We start from the raw sequence: 16,530 nt of genomic DNA on the forward strand, positions 1-16,530 counted from the left end.
CAGTGAAAAATGTCAAAATAATTTTAATCTGTAACAAACAAAGAGCAGATAAAAGAAATTTAATTTTAAAACTTCATCTATTTTTTTTCTAAAGTACTAAATATGTATACATATTTTTTTATGAATCTCCTTCACAAATTTGTAATACATACAAATTATTTCCATTATAATTTTTAACTGATAATGCTTACTAATGATTCTTGCATTTGCCGGCTGGTTTGCACAGTGATCACATTGTTTTCAAAGCTCACACCTCTTCAAAAATCAAGAATAAAATTCGATAAAAAATTTACTTTTCTTCTTAAAATATCTTTTCAAATAATAAAAATTTCATCAGACAAAATTCATCAGCATTTTACACATCTACAGGCTATTAATTTTAAAATCAACTACAAATCGCAACATTCAATATTTTTATCCGTATCTTTTAAAACTTTAACAAATCATAAACTATTATATTGTCTCCATTGCTCTAAGAATGTCTTAAAGGATTATTTTTCTTGTCATGTTAAAGCGAAGGATTTAAATTTTGCTTTGTCAAAGCATGTTTAAAAAAATGCATATTCAATCGAAATTTATAGTATAATTAATTTCAAAAACAGTAAGTGCAATGTTAAAAGTTTCAAGTGCAACAAAAACTAACATTATACATGCTGCAAAATTTTTTTTGATGAAAAATCGAAGAAGTTAGAGCGTGTGAAAAGCAATTGTTTGAAATTCAGTGTGAAATATTCACTCCTAATTCCTCTTTCAAAATTTATAGAAGCTTAATTTATTGTATGCCAGTTCAATAAACTCGTCACTATACTCATCATTTACATGAATTTCAACTTAACAAAATGTTATCCAATTAAAGTTCTGTTAAAATAAGTTCAAATTAAAAGAACGAATGCTTTAAAATTTTCCGTATTAGTTTACCTTATAAGTAGAGCCCGGAAGTTCAGGCAAAATGCCATAAATGCCCTTTTCTGCCTTTTTTAAACGTTTTCTTCTGAAAATGCCTTTTTCTTTCCTTTTGTTCATAAATGCCTATTTCTGTCTAATTTAAAATTTTTCTGCAAAGCTTTTTGTGCTTTTGACCGAGCATAAACGCAAAATGAAGAAATTTTGAAGTACAGAAATGGTTGACTGTCATCCGACGTATTGTAATGCATTTATAGAGATTAGGACTTTATTCCTTTTGTCTTATTAATATTTTCTCTCCGTCTCTTCGTGGCGTCACCTTCGTCGTGGCGTCACCTTCGCCCGATGCGCTTTGCAAGGAGAGAGAGAAAGGGAGTGAAAAGATTGGAGTTATTTTTACTTACAGTCAATAGAATTTATTCTTACTTACGGCCCATATAGCCTACACCATCGAATAACTCGTATGCTCTCTTATCTACAAAACGAATTCACCAAGCTGGTTGAGCACATTGTAGCAGGAGCACGAAAAAGTTTTCTAGTATACTAGTTATTTCTAAAATGCCTAAAGTAAAAGCCTGCACAAGCAAAAAACTGGACAGTTTTGTGAAAGAATTTGGGTCGGATGTGTTTTCTACTGATGGGAGCATTCTGTTTTGTAAGGCATGCGAGAAGTCAGTAAATTTTGAGAANAAACTGAAATGAATTTTATCATCATCATCTCTGATAGCCCAGTGTGAGCCAAGGCCTTCTTCACGCGAACTCTCTGTGCATCTCTTCTTGAAGCAAGACGAATTTTGCATCATATTATGTCTATCTCATTAAAAGTATCACTACATAGACAGACATAGGCTGGGAACATATACAGTACATTGCAGGAAAAAATTATTTAAGTCCATAGAGCATTTGAAATTTATTTCTGCGATTTAAAGCGACTTATTTTTAATATGTAATTTTAATTAAAACTTTACTGAACAACTCATTTGTCCATTATTAGAAAATGCATGCGTGTGTAGAAGGTGTTTGAATTGTGTCTGGGGCAAAAAGTCAACTTCGCTGTTAAATATAATCAGTTTTCAGTGATAAACACTTATTGATTTTCTAATTTACCAAACTTTAAACAAGAGTTTAGAGAAAACAAAGTGCGTTGATAAAGTTGCATTGCTAACCTAGAAAAACAATTAAGTTTAAAATTTTTCCCAATCGAACCAGATGCTAAAACTTTGAAAATAAATTTATATCAATAAAAAAAAATTGGGATTAATTAATTGAATTTTTTTTTAATTTTGATGTGGAATGAGTTTATTGTTCAAAACAAAATTTATTACGTCGTAAGCTTGGGGTCTGGTGGGCGAAACAAGCAGGGGGTGGTATCCCTTTGTAATTACGTTGCTTACTTATTAATACCTTCATTGACTATAGACCTACATAACTTTTGGATTTATATTATAATGGTAAATTATCAGTAACTCCAAAAATTATGGTAGAAAAAGTTGACATATTCCAAGCGCTCAAAATAAGGAACCCTTTATCAAGACCCGGCAACCACCAGCACGTAAATGGTTAAATAAAAACAGATTTGAAAAATAAATATTACGTTGCCATCGAAAAAATAAATTAAAAATTAAGTTGAAAAACAAAAACGAATCATATCGGATAAGTTGGTGGCTAAAAGCGAAAAATCACGCAAAATGCGTTTTTTTTCGGGGGGGGGACTCGTTTCACGTCGACTTTTTTAACTTAAAATTTTAAAGCTAATAAAGTATTTCCATTAATAAATATAACTGATGACGCTTGCTAATGATTCTTGCATTTTCAAAGCTGATTTTCGCGAAAAGTTTCAAAATAAATTTTTCCTGTTACTAATAATTTGCCTCTCACAAATTATCACCCTGCTTTCAACGCTCAAATCTCTCCTAAAAATAAAATTCTAGAAAAAATTTGTTTTTTTTTTAAAGTATCTATTCAAATAATAAAAAATTCATAAGTCAGTGACCTGCATTGTACACATCTACAGCATATTAATATTGAAATGCAAAGATGCAGAGTTTATGGTTCTAAATATCTATGAATAATTTTAATTTTATGAAACAAAAGCCCATTAAATAATTCATTACTTAATATTTCATGATATACAGTAAGCAAAATAAAAAAAACGGACCACCCTGAATAACTTTTGATCTATTGATTGGATCTTTAAGTTCTAGGACTCAATCTTAATGGTTCGAGGTGATGACCTCAAACATGATAATTAATTAGTACAGACGCTAGTTTAAGTTACGAAATCAGACACAAAAACACACTTTCTCTGAATAAACATACCTATTTTTAGACGGATTTGGAGTTTTTAACCTTAAAAATATAGAGAATAGTTGCAATCTGGGAAATACGGTCCTAATAGTTTGGTCAGGGGAGTGCTCCAACCCCTTAATGTGTGAACCCCTTAACGTTAATTTTTCTTTTTGTGAGTTTTACCACACTTCCAGAATTTTTAAAGCGAATCGCAAAAACACCATAGGGAAATTTGTTTATTCATAGATAATAAATAATAAAAATAATTTTTCTTAATTATTATTATTTATCATTATTGTTTTAATAATAGCTGAAGAATTTTTTAATTGCAAGGTGTGTAAATTTTTACATCATTTTAGGGAATGTAATCTTATGTGACAAAATAAAAATTTGGGTGAAATCAAACGAACAGTTCATGGGAAATCAAATTTTTCAAAATTAATTTTGTTTTAATTTTTCAAAATTAAAATGGAAAAAAAATACATATTTTTGTTTTAATTTTTCTATATGTTTTGAGTTACATTTAAACTAGTTGATGAAATTCTGTAAATCTTAAGCCTTCGTATAGAGCACGTAAATACTCTTCATTTAATATATTCGTTAATGTCTGTCATAACATTCATCATTTTTATGCGTATCATTTAAAACTTTAATAAATCAGACACTTAATCTATTGTCTCCATTTCTAGTAGAATGTCTTTAATGATTTTATTATTTAATATAATGGTAGCATATTCGAAGAAAAATGCATATTAAATCGAAATTTATTATTTAATTTATTAGAAACTGTACGTACAATTATTAAAGTTTCAAGAGCTACTGAAATTAATATTAATTCTGTATTGCTCATGTCGATGTCATAACATTCAATATTTTTCACCACATCTTTTAAAACTTTAACAAATCTTATATCATATTATACCTATTAATTGTAAAATATCTTTAATAATTTTTTGTCGTTTTCAAAGAAAAGTGGTTATTAAATCAAAATTTATTTTTTATTTAATTAGAAACTGTAAGTCTAAACATAAAAGTTTCAAGTGCTACAAAAATTAGCATTAATTCTGAATTGTTATTATCGATGTCTTATCATTCAACATTTTTATCCGTATCAAACTTTAACAAATCATATATTATCTCCCTTGCTTTAAGAATGTCTTAAAGGATTTCATTTTTTTTTCATCTTTAAAGAATGTTTAAAAAAAATACATATTAAATTAAAAATCATAATATAATGAATTAGAAAACTGTAAGTGCAATCTTAAAAGTTTCAAGGGCTACAAGAACTAATATTAATATACACGCCGCAAAAGTTTTCTCGATAAAAAGTCGAAGAAATTATAGGGTGTGAAAAAAAATTGTTTGAAATTCACACCAAATTCCTCTTTTAATGTTTGTAGAAGGTTAATTTATTGTTTAATATATACACTATACTGGACAGGGATAGCTTGGTCGGTAGGCTCTGGGCCCGAGTTCAAGAGGTCGTTGGTTCGATCCCCACCGGCCGAAGACACCTCGAGTAGTAAATGGTGAGTGATGCACGTTAAATCTGTCGGGTCACGAAGTCCTCCATGTTCCCGCAACAAATCATACCTCTGGGGGTACTCATCCATGAGCTTCCTTGTATCTTTAACTAACTCCCTGTCCAGTCATCAATTTGTAGACAAATGCTGTTCACTCTAGACATGTATTTCAAATCAAAATAGTTATTCGAAATAATAGGAAAAGATGTAAATGTGTTCTTTTTCATCTTTCAGTTTTTTTTTATTGCTATTTAAACATTAAATTTGTGAATTTGTTTATAACATCAAACTCACTCTAACTACAATTCCTTCTGCTATTGTAAGTTGTCGTTATAACGCACTTTTATTGCAAGTAGCGGCTTTTCTTTCGCTTAACGCGGTTTCGTCATTCTATCTGAGCTTGTAGCAGTATATTTTGTCATAACACTTCTTGAGAAGGCCAAGGCCCACCCTGGGTTGTCGAGCAATTGATGATCTTCATAGCTCTTGATGCCATTAAACTCTGCCTTCAATGAAATCTTCAGATAGCCTTATCGATAGATTATGAAATAGGTCTGCTATGTGACATAAGAGGAACACTGTAAAAATTTCGGGATCAAATTACAGTATTTGAGGTAAAATCGGTTTTTAGGGAACATGTTATGGAATAAAAAAATTCTGATATACCGTAACTTTACAGTATCCTGAATCACTGAATCACTCTAATTAAATGAAAATTACGGTATAATATTTTACGGTAAAATATATTTTACAAATGATTCACCCAAAGTATTACTTTACCCATTTACCGTAATTTGAATTTTGAAGGAATTTTTTACAATGTATATATTTTTTTGGAAACCTTATCATCAAATTCATAATGTTCAAGTTCATTGATAACTTTGTCTTTTGCCTCAGATATGTTAAAATGTATATGTATATGTATATGTTTGCATCAGATATGTTGAAAATTAAAACAATTTGATTTTAAATGCGCTTATGCAAACAATATACTTAGGGTAGTAGTTCATTAACTTAAACAATTAATAAAAAATAGACTTACATATATAGACGAAAAAGTTAATTGCTAGCTGTTTCGTTTCTGTTTGGTAATTATTTTAGAGAATAATCGTAATTTAGAAAAATGTTATTTTTAAACAAAATGATAAAACTTTAATAAATAGCATACTTTACTCATAATAGCTTTACATAATATTCTTTCTAAACAATTCTTTTCTTTGTCTTAGAATGAACTATGTTTCTTATCAATTCATTTGTTTCTTTATCTTCATCTGGAAGTGAAAACTCAATTTGGAAGCTAAGATGCTAAAAAATTATTTTTTTTAAAAATAAGAAAAAATAAAGTTTTATTTTTAATTTCTAAATTATTTACTTTTACTCATTGTCTTTTTAATTACTTTTCTTTTAAAAATAATTACAATAGAGTGAGTGATGTTTCTTATTAATTCATAAATTCATTATTAACAGTCATTTATTTTCAAATAGAAGATAAAGTGTCGATCAGGAAAAATGGTTATAAGATATAAAATAAAATTTCAAAATTTAATTTCTTTATTTCTAAATAATTGAATTTACTAAATAATTGAATTACTGAATTACTTTAGTCTTTCTAATTAATATTCTTTCTAAAAAGTCTTTGTCCTATTTTGCAATAGAGTGATTGATGTTTCCTATTAATTCATTATTAACTGTTTATTCACTCTTCACCTGAATGTGAAAGAGACGATCTGGAAGCAAAAAATTTAGAAAGTTATTGTAAAAATAAGTAATAAGTAAATAAGTAAATAAGTAAAATTTAATTTATAATTAATTAAATTTAATAATAATCTTTATAATTAATATTCTTTTTTTTAAATATTTTTCTTTGTCTTATTTGAAAATAGAGTGAGCAATGTAAATTCTTCTTATTAACTGCTTCTTTATCTTTATCTGGAAGCGAAGAGTCGATCCGGAATTTAAGAAGTCAAAAAATGATTTTTAAAAAAAATCAAATAAGATAATAAAATTTAATTTCTAAATATTCGAATTTACTCATAGTCTTCATGATTCATATATTTTTTACAGTCTTTTTCTTTGTCTTATTTTACGATTATTTTACGATGTTTCTTATAATTTCATCATTCGTCATAAGTTAGAAAATTATTTTTAAAGAAAAATAATAATTTCTTAGTTTTTAAATAATTGACAATAACCTATAGTCTTTAAAAATAATATTCTTGCTAAAATGATCTTTGTCTTATCTTGCGATAAATAAAGTTACGCTTCTTATAAATTTTATAAATTCATTATTAATTATTTCTTGATGAATTAAGTAACTTTGCACAAGTTCCCCCATTTTCATTAGTTGAAAGAAAAACCTGTTCGGTTTCTCCCTTTCTATTTTATGCATAATTTCTCTATCATAACGGTTTTCTTCTAGACATACTTAAAAAAAGCTCTCAAGCATAACGCAACTTAGGAATTAAATTACTGTTTAAGTTCTCGTAAAAGGTAAATTTTACCTTTTTCTGCCCCCTCACAGCGCAGTGAAAACAATTAAGAAAAGAAATTTGCTTCCTCTCTATTTTTTTATTCATTTATTTTTATTTAGAGATGTCTTTTGGTAAAGGATATACCGTATTAAAAAAATCTTTTGTTTTTCTTCAATAAATATTCACCAATATACATCGTGTTAAGTATCATACTTTGAAACAATTTAAATTTTTTATCTTTTATGAAAAAGTTAATAATTCTAATGACTTAGAAATTTTGAGGGAAATACGGCATAGACTTCTTTATTATTATAATTTAATTTGAGAATTAATACAGTCATAACCTTTTGAAATAAAAATATAAAATCCATTATAACTAATATATAATTTTTTAAGTACAAAAAATTTTTTCATGGTAAAATTTGATTCAAATTTTACAATTTGGTTCAAGGTATTTTAACTATACGATGTTTTAAAATTTGATTTCGACCGATTTCATTCAAATTTCCAAATACCAAAATTTTTCAGCTATTATTAAATTAAATAAGGGGAAAAAAAGTAAATAAATAAATAATAACTAAAAAATATTTTTTGCCTGATAGTATATTAAAGATAAACGAATTTTATAACTATGTGCAAAAACTATGTTCGCTTATATAGTTCTCGAGATTTGACAAAGTACGCAAAAAGTAAAATTAACATTAAGGGCTCTAAACTTATTTGATAAATTAAATACTCGCTGTCAAAAAGGACAAAAGTTGATGGTTAAATGAATAAATTTGAAAGAAAAAAAATTTAAATAATAAACTGGCTTGTGTAAATATGAATAAATATTCCCTCACATTTAATATATGCCAATGTCTAATATATGCCAATGCCAATGTCTAATAAAAGTTGATGGTTAAATGAATAAATTTGAAAGAAAAAAAATTGAAATAATAAACTGTGTAAATATGAATAAATATTCCCTCACATTTAATATATGCCAATGTCTAATTCAAAACCATTTTTAACGTAGGTGTAAATTTAGTTCTCCTTTCATCTCCTGCAGTTACTAAATTCCAAAACAGTTTGTAGTCACTACATTTAAAAAAAGTAGTTTTAGTTAACTACATTTGTAACAAAGTAGTTGAAGTTGCAGTTAACTACAAAAATAATGTAGTTTTTCCGACAACTGCTCATCATACTTCGTGCTCATACTTCATCATACATCATGCTCATAATTATATAATTTAAAATGCGATAACTAAGCTTAAAACATATTTCAGTGAGTAAAATTAAGCAAAAGCAATTCAAAAATATTAATCAGTCTCTGATTGAATAAAGAAATTTCAGATAGATAAATTTCCGTATGTTGACGTAGAAAAAATATATCTTTTTTCTTTTTTCTGAAAAAAAAGTGTTCGATAATTCGATAACTTAACATTTTATGGATTGAATTATTTGATATTTTATTGAATGACAAAAGGTTAAAGTACTAATTTTTTTTCTTTCTATTTCTTCAATAATTTCTAGCATATGGTCGAGAATTTTTTTACAATTGCAGCCTATGTCCTCCGAGATGAGATATTATATTGGCCTCATAATATAAACGTTTGGTGTCAAGGTCTTTTAAGGTGTGTTTTTCATTGCTCAGGTCTTTGAGTCGGAATTTATCTGAATTATCAAGGAATAAGCCTTTCTATTCTTTGGTGCTCATAAATTTTGAAGATGCTTGACAAAACTGGTTTCGTTCTTTTTAGGTTCGCAAACTCCGACCCTTCTTTTGTATGAAACTGGATTTTGAAGACTAGATCACACAGAATGGTGAACTTTTTTGCACTTTCTTTCTAAATTGCGTCAAACTTTATTAGTGATGAAACACTTCTGTACTTTTTATCGGGTATAATTATCTCTATGCATTAAGAAATCGTAAGAGCCGCTGCAGCCACCCGCTGTTTTGAGTTTTCTATTTTGAGTGACATTTTGTTCTGCTACGCATCAACTATGAAGCTTAGAAACTTAAAATTGATAAATTGTAAAAAAAAATTTTACTGAAATTACGATGAATAAAATAAAACTATTTTTGATGATTAGCTCGAAAGTTGTTTACTATTAAATGTGTAGTAAAAAATAAAATGCTCTGCCGCTTGCAGAAATGCCACTATTGAGTTGATATGTGATGTGCTGAAAGTGCCTTTCTTTATTAATGAATTTAACATAAGTTTTTTTTTTTTTTTCGAAATTTAAGTTATTTTTTCGCGATTTTTTTTTCACTATTTATTTTTTATTTTTCCTTCATTCTATTTATTTTTTATTTTTTAATTTTTTTTATTTCTTAATGTTTTTATTTTTATTTTTTATTCATTTATTTATTTATTTATTTTATTATTATTTTTTTTTTTATTTTTTTTTTTTTTAATATAACTTTAGATTTTCTTTTGCTGCACAAAAGCTAGCTATAAGATTTAAAAACTTGAATTTACGTAATTGCGTAAAAAGGTACAGAATGCACGATGGAATAAAAAAAAATGTGTAACACTCGATAATTATTCTATGAATAATACTCGATAATTATTCCATAAATAATTATATAACTGTCAAACTTGTAGTGAAAATATAATGTTGACCACAATGCAGCCAACAGAAAAGCGACTACGGAGTTGAAATTTGATGTACTGAAAAGATCATTTTTTTATAAACTTAATACGAAATTTTTATTTATTTATTTATTTTTTATTTATTTATTTCCGATTTATTTATTTTTTTAAATTTTGATAGGTTTGAAAATTATTGGAATTTTAAATTATTTTTCCTCATTTTTTCTCTTTTGAATAATGACTATTTATTCCTTGTAATAATAGGAAAATTTGTTTATCTCTTTCGAAACCTTTCATTAGCTCGTGTTTCAATTGATTTAAAAAAAAAAAAGAGAAAGGTTAAATGTTACCGCATACAAATCTTAACGTTTACATGCATGTTTTTAAAAATATTCAAAAAGCTTAATTCAAGAGAGATAAAAAACCGTTTCCAATTTAACTGTTATCATGATGTAATTACAATAACAAGTAAAATTACTTTTCATTTATTTCTTCCTACTGAATCAGCAATCTGTATTTCTAATTTTAATTTTTTTTATTCTAGTATAGTTGAATTTTTTTTTTTTTAAATTCGGGTATTCTTTCCATTTTGCTACGATTAACAAAATGTTCTCACAATACATTGTAATAATTATATGCTTTATTAAAAAAAATTACCTTATTATTTTAAAAATATTAAGACTTAAGAATGAATAATAATAATGAAAGCAATCAAAGGGATTGGTTAGCGGAACCAGTAAAGGGCGGAGCCTCCTACTGATAAAAAAATGAAAATTCTAAAATTTATATTCTTTAGGCTAATTAAAAACATAATTAAAACATAAATTACAACAGTTATTGACAAAGATTGTTTTTAAATTTATCAATCTCTTTTTAATTTCATCAATCACACTCCGTATCATATATTTTGTCAATTGACAAAATATCATTTCCGTATTTTTAAGTTTATCTCAAAAGTAGATTTTTATATTTCATTTTATGACCCTCATTGAACAGCCGACCCAATTTTCGGGTTTAGGACTCAACTATGTTCTACTCCGTAGCCTCGTAACTTTGAACCCAACCCTTAAGACAAATAAACTGCTGGATCAAGTACTAGGAGAAATTCGCCTTCGTGGAGAACATTTTTTGATTGAACTATCCCGCATTTGCGTTACATGGAAAGGAAGACCACGAGAACCTCCCACGGTTAGCCTGATTGCAAAGGGACTCTAACCCATGATCCGTCTACTACAGAGGATAGTTCACGTCAGCACTGTTTTCGGTGCAAGCCGGATGTGGATTCGTATCGACCAGCCATCGCCGGGATTCAAACCCGGTTCACCTCATTGGAAGGCGAACACTCTTTCCCCTGAGCCCTCGCGGCCCAAAAGTAGATTTTGACACTGTCAGGAAAAAAAAAAACTTTTAATGAGTATAATTATTTGTTTATTGATTTAATTGAACTCAGTAAATAATTTAGTAAAGCCAATTGTAAGAATTTTTTCTTCTTGGAAATATTTGGTTTTTGATAGGTTTTTTCGCCTTTTAGATCGCGTTTTTAAATTTTACAGTCTGTTTCTAACTTTTTAAGCGAAACGAAAAGTTTTTTTGCAAAATTTATACTATGTATTTTACATTTGATATCAATATTCAAAGTATTAATGAAAGTTTTACGACTGGCTGATTAATGAATTAATTTCTTAAAACATCCTATAATTTTAATTTGGAAAATTTTTTGGTATTTTGCATTTCGTTTCTGGATGTTACCTACTATTTTCAACTTTTTCAATCAAAATACAAGATTTCCATGCAGAAATTTTAAAGTTTTGACTGTTGATTTCCCAATTTCAATATACAAAACATTAATCAACTTTTTGCCACTTGCTCATTGCTGGTTTAATTTCTTGAAATCTCATGTAGTTTTAATTCTTGAAACTTTTTCATATTTTGCAGTTCTAAGTTAGTTCTAAGACAGTTGTACTTAAACAGCCACCATTTAATCGGTACACAAAGCTTAAATGCAACTTCCTCATTAATTAATATCTTAGAAACTTGTGCATTTATTAATTTATTGATTGATATTTTTTATTAACAATTATATACAATTATTATAACAATTATATTTATACCAGTTTTTTTTACAAATAAAACAAAAAATTTTAGTGTAGAATTAATTTCAGTACTTTGACAGTTGATATCACGCCATTTAATATCAATGCATATACAAATAGACCTAAAAATTCAAATTTTTAATTGCTAGCCAGTGGCCGGTATACTCTAATAATTTAGTAGCCACTTTTTCCTCAAACCTCAAACCTAATGAGTCGGTGACCAACAACGATAGACCCAATTAATTTAAAAGCCACTTTTTGATTTTTATTTATTTATTTATTTATTTATTTATTTATTTATTTATTTATTTTATTTTATTTTATTTTATTTTATTTATTTATTTTATTTATTTATTTTATTCATTTATTTTATTTTTTATTTTTTTGTTGCGTGGATTAAAATAAATTTTTTTTAAAAAATCATATTAGAAATAATCAGTGGCTATAAAAAGTTAATTTAACAATAAAAATAATATCAATATGTAATAAAATTTAGTAAAACATACTAACTCAGTAGCTTAAAAAAAAAATTTTTTTTTCTTGATTTTTCAGACCAAAAAAAAAAAAGAAAACAAATAAAAAATTACCTGGTTGTTCATTTAATTTAAGTCGCCANGTGTGTGTGTATGATGTGTGAATGTGGCCCACCCTATAAACGGGTTTGTGGCAGTGTGGCGTGGGCAATGTTGCTCGCCTCCGTGACTTTGGTTCACAGGTGCCCACTGGGTAACGCGAAATGAGCAACAATTCTGGCATAGTATAGGCAAAGATTCAAATTCAGTGCTTGCCATTAGAAAAAAAAAATTCAGTACTTTGACAGTTGATATCACGCCATTTAATATCAATGCATATACAAATAGACCTAAAAATTCAAATTTTTAATTACTAGCCAGTGGCCGGTATACTCTAATAATTTAGTAGCCACTTTTTACTCAAACTCAGGGATGGCGAACCAATGGCACGCGTGCCATTTATGGCACGCCACATAATATTTTTGGCACGACACTGATCACGAAGTTCACTGTGAAGCAATTTACCAATTAAATTAAAATTCACAAAAACAAACATAAAAAAATAAACAATTATTAACAAAAAAATTACAATTAATGCCAAAAAACAATTAATTACCATAAAAAGCAAGCTAACAATAAATAACTTGCAAAAAAAATTAACAGACCTGCTTAAAATAACATCTTACAACCTAATATAAGTTATTTGTCATCTAATCTGCAACAACAGAAGTCACACTGAAGTTGAATTACGCGTATAACTGAGACATTGCGAAATGTATTCTTTTTCATAGTAAATAAAGAGTTTTGAGTTGATAGTTTTTTTGTGTTATTATTCTCCCAATAATCACGAAGTCAAAATTGTTTGAAGGCACGTCTATGACCAAATTAAACAATTTTTTAGGAAAAATGGCACGTTGGTGCATAAAGGTTCGCCACCCCTGCTCAAACCTAATGAGTCGGTGACCAACAACGATAGGTCCAATTAATTTAAAAGCCACTTTTTGATTTTTATTTATTTATTTTATTTATTTTATTTATTTTATTTATTTTATTTATTTTATTTATTTATTTTATTTATTTTTTATTTTTTTGTTGCTTGGATTAAAATGAATTTCTTAAAAAAATCATATTAGAAATAACCAGTGGCTATAAAAAGTTAATTTAACAATGAAAATAATATCAATATTTGATAAAATTTAGTAAAACATTCTAACTCAGTAGTTTGAAAAAAAAAAAATTCTTTATTTTTCAGACCAAAAAAAAAGAAAACAAAGAAAAAATTCCCTGGTTGTTCATTTAATTTAAGTCGCCACTTTTTTTTTTTTTTTTTTTTTTTTTTTTTTTTTTTTTTTTTTTTTTGTTGAATCGCCACATGGTGAGTTGTTATTTTCAGGTCTATGTACAAATTATTAATGAAACTCTTGCGGCTAGCTCCTGAATGTGTAATTTCTTGGAATCTCGCGTAATTTAAATTTTTGATACTTTTTTGACATTCCACTAGCGTTTCTAAATTTCACCGATTTGTCTTCATATTTTTTACTAAAAAAATGAAAAGTTGAATTTGGCATTAACAATTTTCAAAACTGAGAAACATTCCTATTCATTTTATAAATCGCTAAAAATTGATTTCAAATTCTTTTTCGCGACTTCTCATTGTTTCAATAAATATTCAGCTCCTCAATGGCAATGAGGATTGAAGAGGCAGATATCATGCATTATTGTATCCTTTTGTTTCTTGTAAATAGCACAATCAAAAGAATTGCTATAAACCAGTTTTCTAAATTCGAAAATTTTTTCTCCGAAAGGTTGTACTTCCGAATTTCTGTGGAAGGTTAACGACAAAAATATGCGACTAAAGGCCAACAATTCGATACCTAGAATGAAAAAAAAAAGGAAGGGGGAAAAAAAGCATCATTTCTTATTGTTGTAGTTATCTATAGAAATGCATCCATCTTGAGAATCCTTTTTGGTTGATAAAAATAAAAACTAGAATTTTTTGCTAAAGCCTTCAAATCAAAAATATTTATTATAAATCAAAAGTTGTGCTAGTGGCAAGTGCATTGCAAAATCACAACTGAGTTTTTTAATAGTGCAATGAGTTATTTAATAGTGCATAATAAACGTTGCCGGGCCGGGATAGCCTGGTCGGTTGGGCGCTGGGCCTATATCCGAGAGTTCGTGGGTTTGAACCCCGCCTGCCGAAGACTCCCCGTGTAGTAAAGTGACTGATGCACGTTAAATCTGTGGAGTTGCAAAAGTCCCTCATGTTCCCCAACAAATCAATACCTCTGGGGGTTGGAGATTGATCGTTCTCTGATTCAGGTCAAAATTACGATCTGTGGATGAATGAACGGATGTATGAATGGGTCTGCCCTATAAACGGGTGCTACGTATGGTGTGGCAGAAGTCGAATTCTTGGCCATAGATGGCGCCACTGGAAAACGAGAACAATCGCACCCTCTCTGCCTAAACAGGCATACGTCAACAACAGCAACCTTTGGCTTGATAGGTTGCGTGTATTAAATTCTGCATTTTAAATAGATCAGTCGTCGAAGATAATAAAGTAGAAATGCGAAATTTAAACATAATTTTAATAACATTTTAACAACTAAATTTAAAGCAACCCAGATTATAATCCAAGACGTAGAACATAAGAATAGACGTAAGGCAAAGCGCAAAAAAGAGAGAAAGAACAAAATTTTACGATGGTATATATACATTTCATTCACTTGAAGTTCAGTTCAGTTCGTTATACTTCAGGAAAAAGAATTACCGAGAATACATTGAAGATACATAGTTTGCAGGTTTGCCAGGTCACTAACTTTGCTACTTGAACCTAGTATGTTGATTACACCACATACCCTTAGAAGTGCCAAGGAGATGGTGTAATAGTGCCACAAGAGAAATACAATCAGACCACCCCGTAGAGTTACAAAAACTCGAAAATTTCATTACTAACTTTTAATAAAGTAGAATTTGTGTTAGCGTTCTTACTATATTTTCTTAACAAACTAATATAAACCTTTTCTAATACTTAGTGTTACTTCAAAGAGGAAAGACATTGACAGAATTCTCCTTCCAGCTAGTTCTATAGCTTTCTCCAACTAGCAATTTTTCAAGTGAGCGAAAGAAAGTAAAAATTTAAAAATTATTATTTGCGAATTTTTTATAATTTTTTAAAAAGCGAAAATTATTTAAAATCTGTTAAATGTTTGTAGGATGCTTTAAAAATATTCTTTTTTAGTCCAAAGCACACTAACTCCTGTGCGTATATATAGCTCGCAATAGTATTCTGAACTTTGCGTATTTTGCACTGAATAAGAGTTTTGAAAAAATCTATGAATATTTCAAGACACGTTTGTATTTTTGTATGATGCTCATATTTTGATATGAAATCAGTTTCAAAGGAAGGCCGCGTTGCGAAAAAATTACTTAAATTTACCCCCCTAATGTTAGCGTCAGGGATGTACAAATATTTTAAATTTTACAACCCAGGACCATTTGTTAATAACCTATAGTTTCAGAGCAATTAAGATTCAAAAACAGTAAGAAAAAAAACACGAAATCTTAAATTTACGATCAAACTATGGATGGATAAACGAAACACTTGGTTGGGTTTTCACAAAACACCTGTGCATTAATTGACCTTCAATATTCAATATAATGGAGCAAATATTCACGATCCTTTCCTTGAAATTGTTCTCTGGGCACCACCTCCTGACCATCGATAGGGAACGTCAAGGATAAGTCGCCATTTTGTTTACTACGGGGATTACAGAAGTAAACAAAACATTAAGGAACGTTTTCACCTGTTATGAAACTTCTTTTTGATATTACAAAGTGAATGTTAATTGCCAGTGTCATTTTCTTAAGGTGGAATAATTATCTTGATTGTATATTACGTGACAAGCTTCATTTATTTTTTTATTGTTCGTCGATCGACCTCGCAATGTAGGCCTAGTTGTTTCAATTTTTCGAAATCGAATGCATAAACTAACACGCTAGTTGAAACATTTTTTGATTTATAATATTCCATAAATGTATAATTTTTTCTTCTTTCTTTCTTTTTTTGGAAACGATTATGTGCAGGAATTTGTTACAATTCTGAATAGAATTCTTAAGTAATTTAATTTTTATGAAATCGTCTGCTTCGCGCTCAC

This window comes from Parasteatoda tepidariorum, chromosome 6 (genome assembly GCF_043381705.1).
Source record: "Parasteatoda tepidariorum isolate YZ-2023 chromosome 6, CAS_Ptep_4.0, whole genome shotgun sequence".
NCBI classification, from domain to species: domain Eukaryota; kingdom Metazoa; phylum Arthropoda; class Arachnida; order Araneae; family Theridiidae; genus Parasteatoda; species Parasteatoda tepidariorum.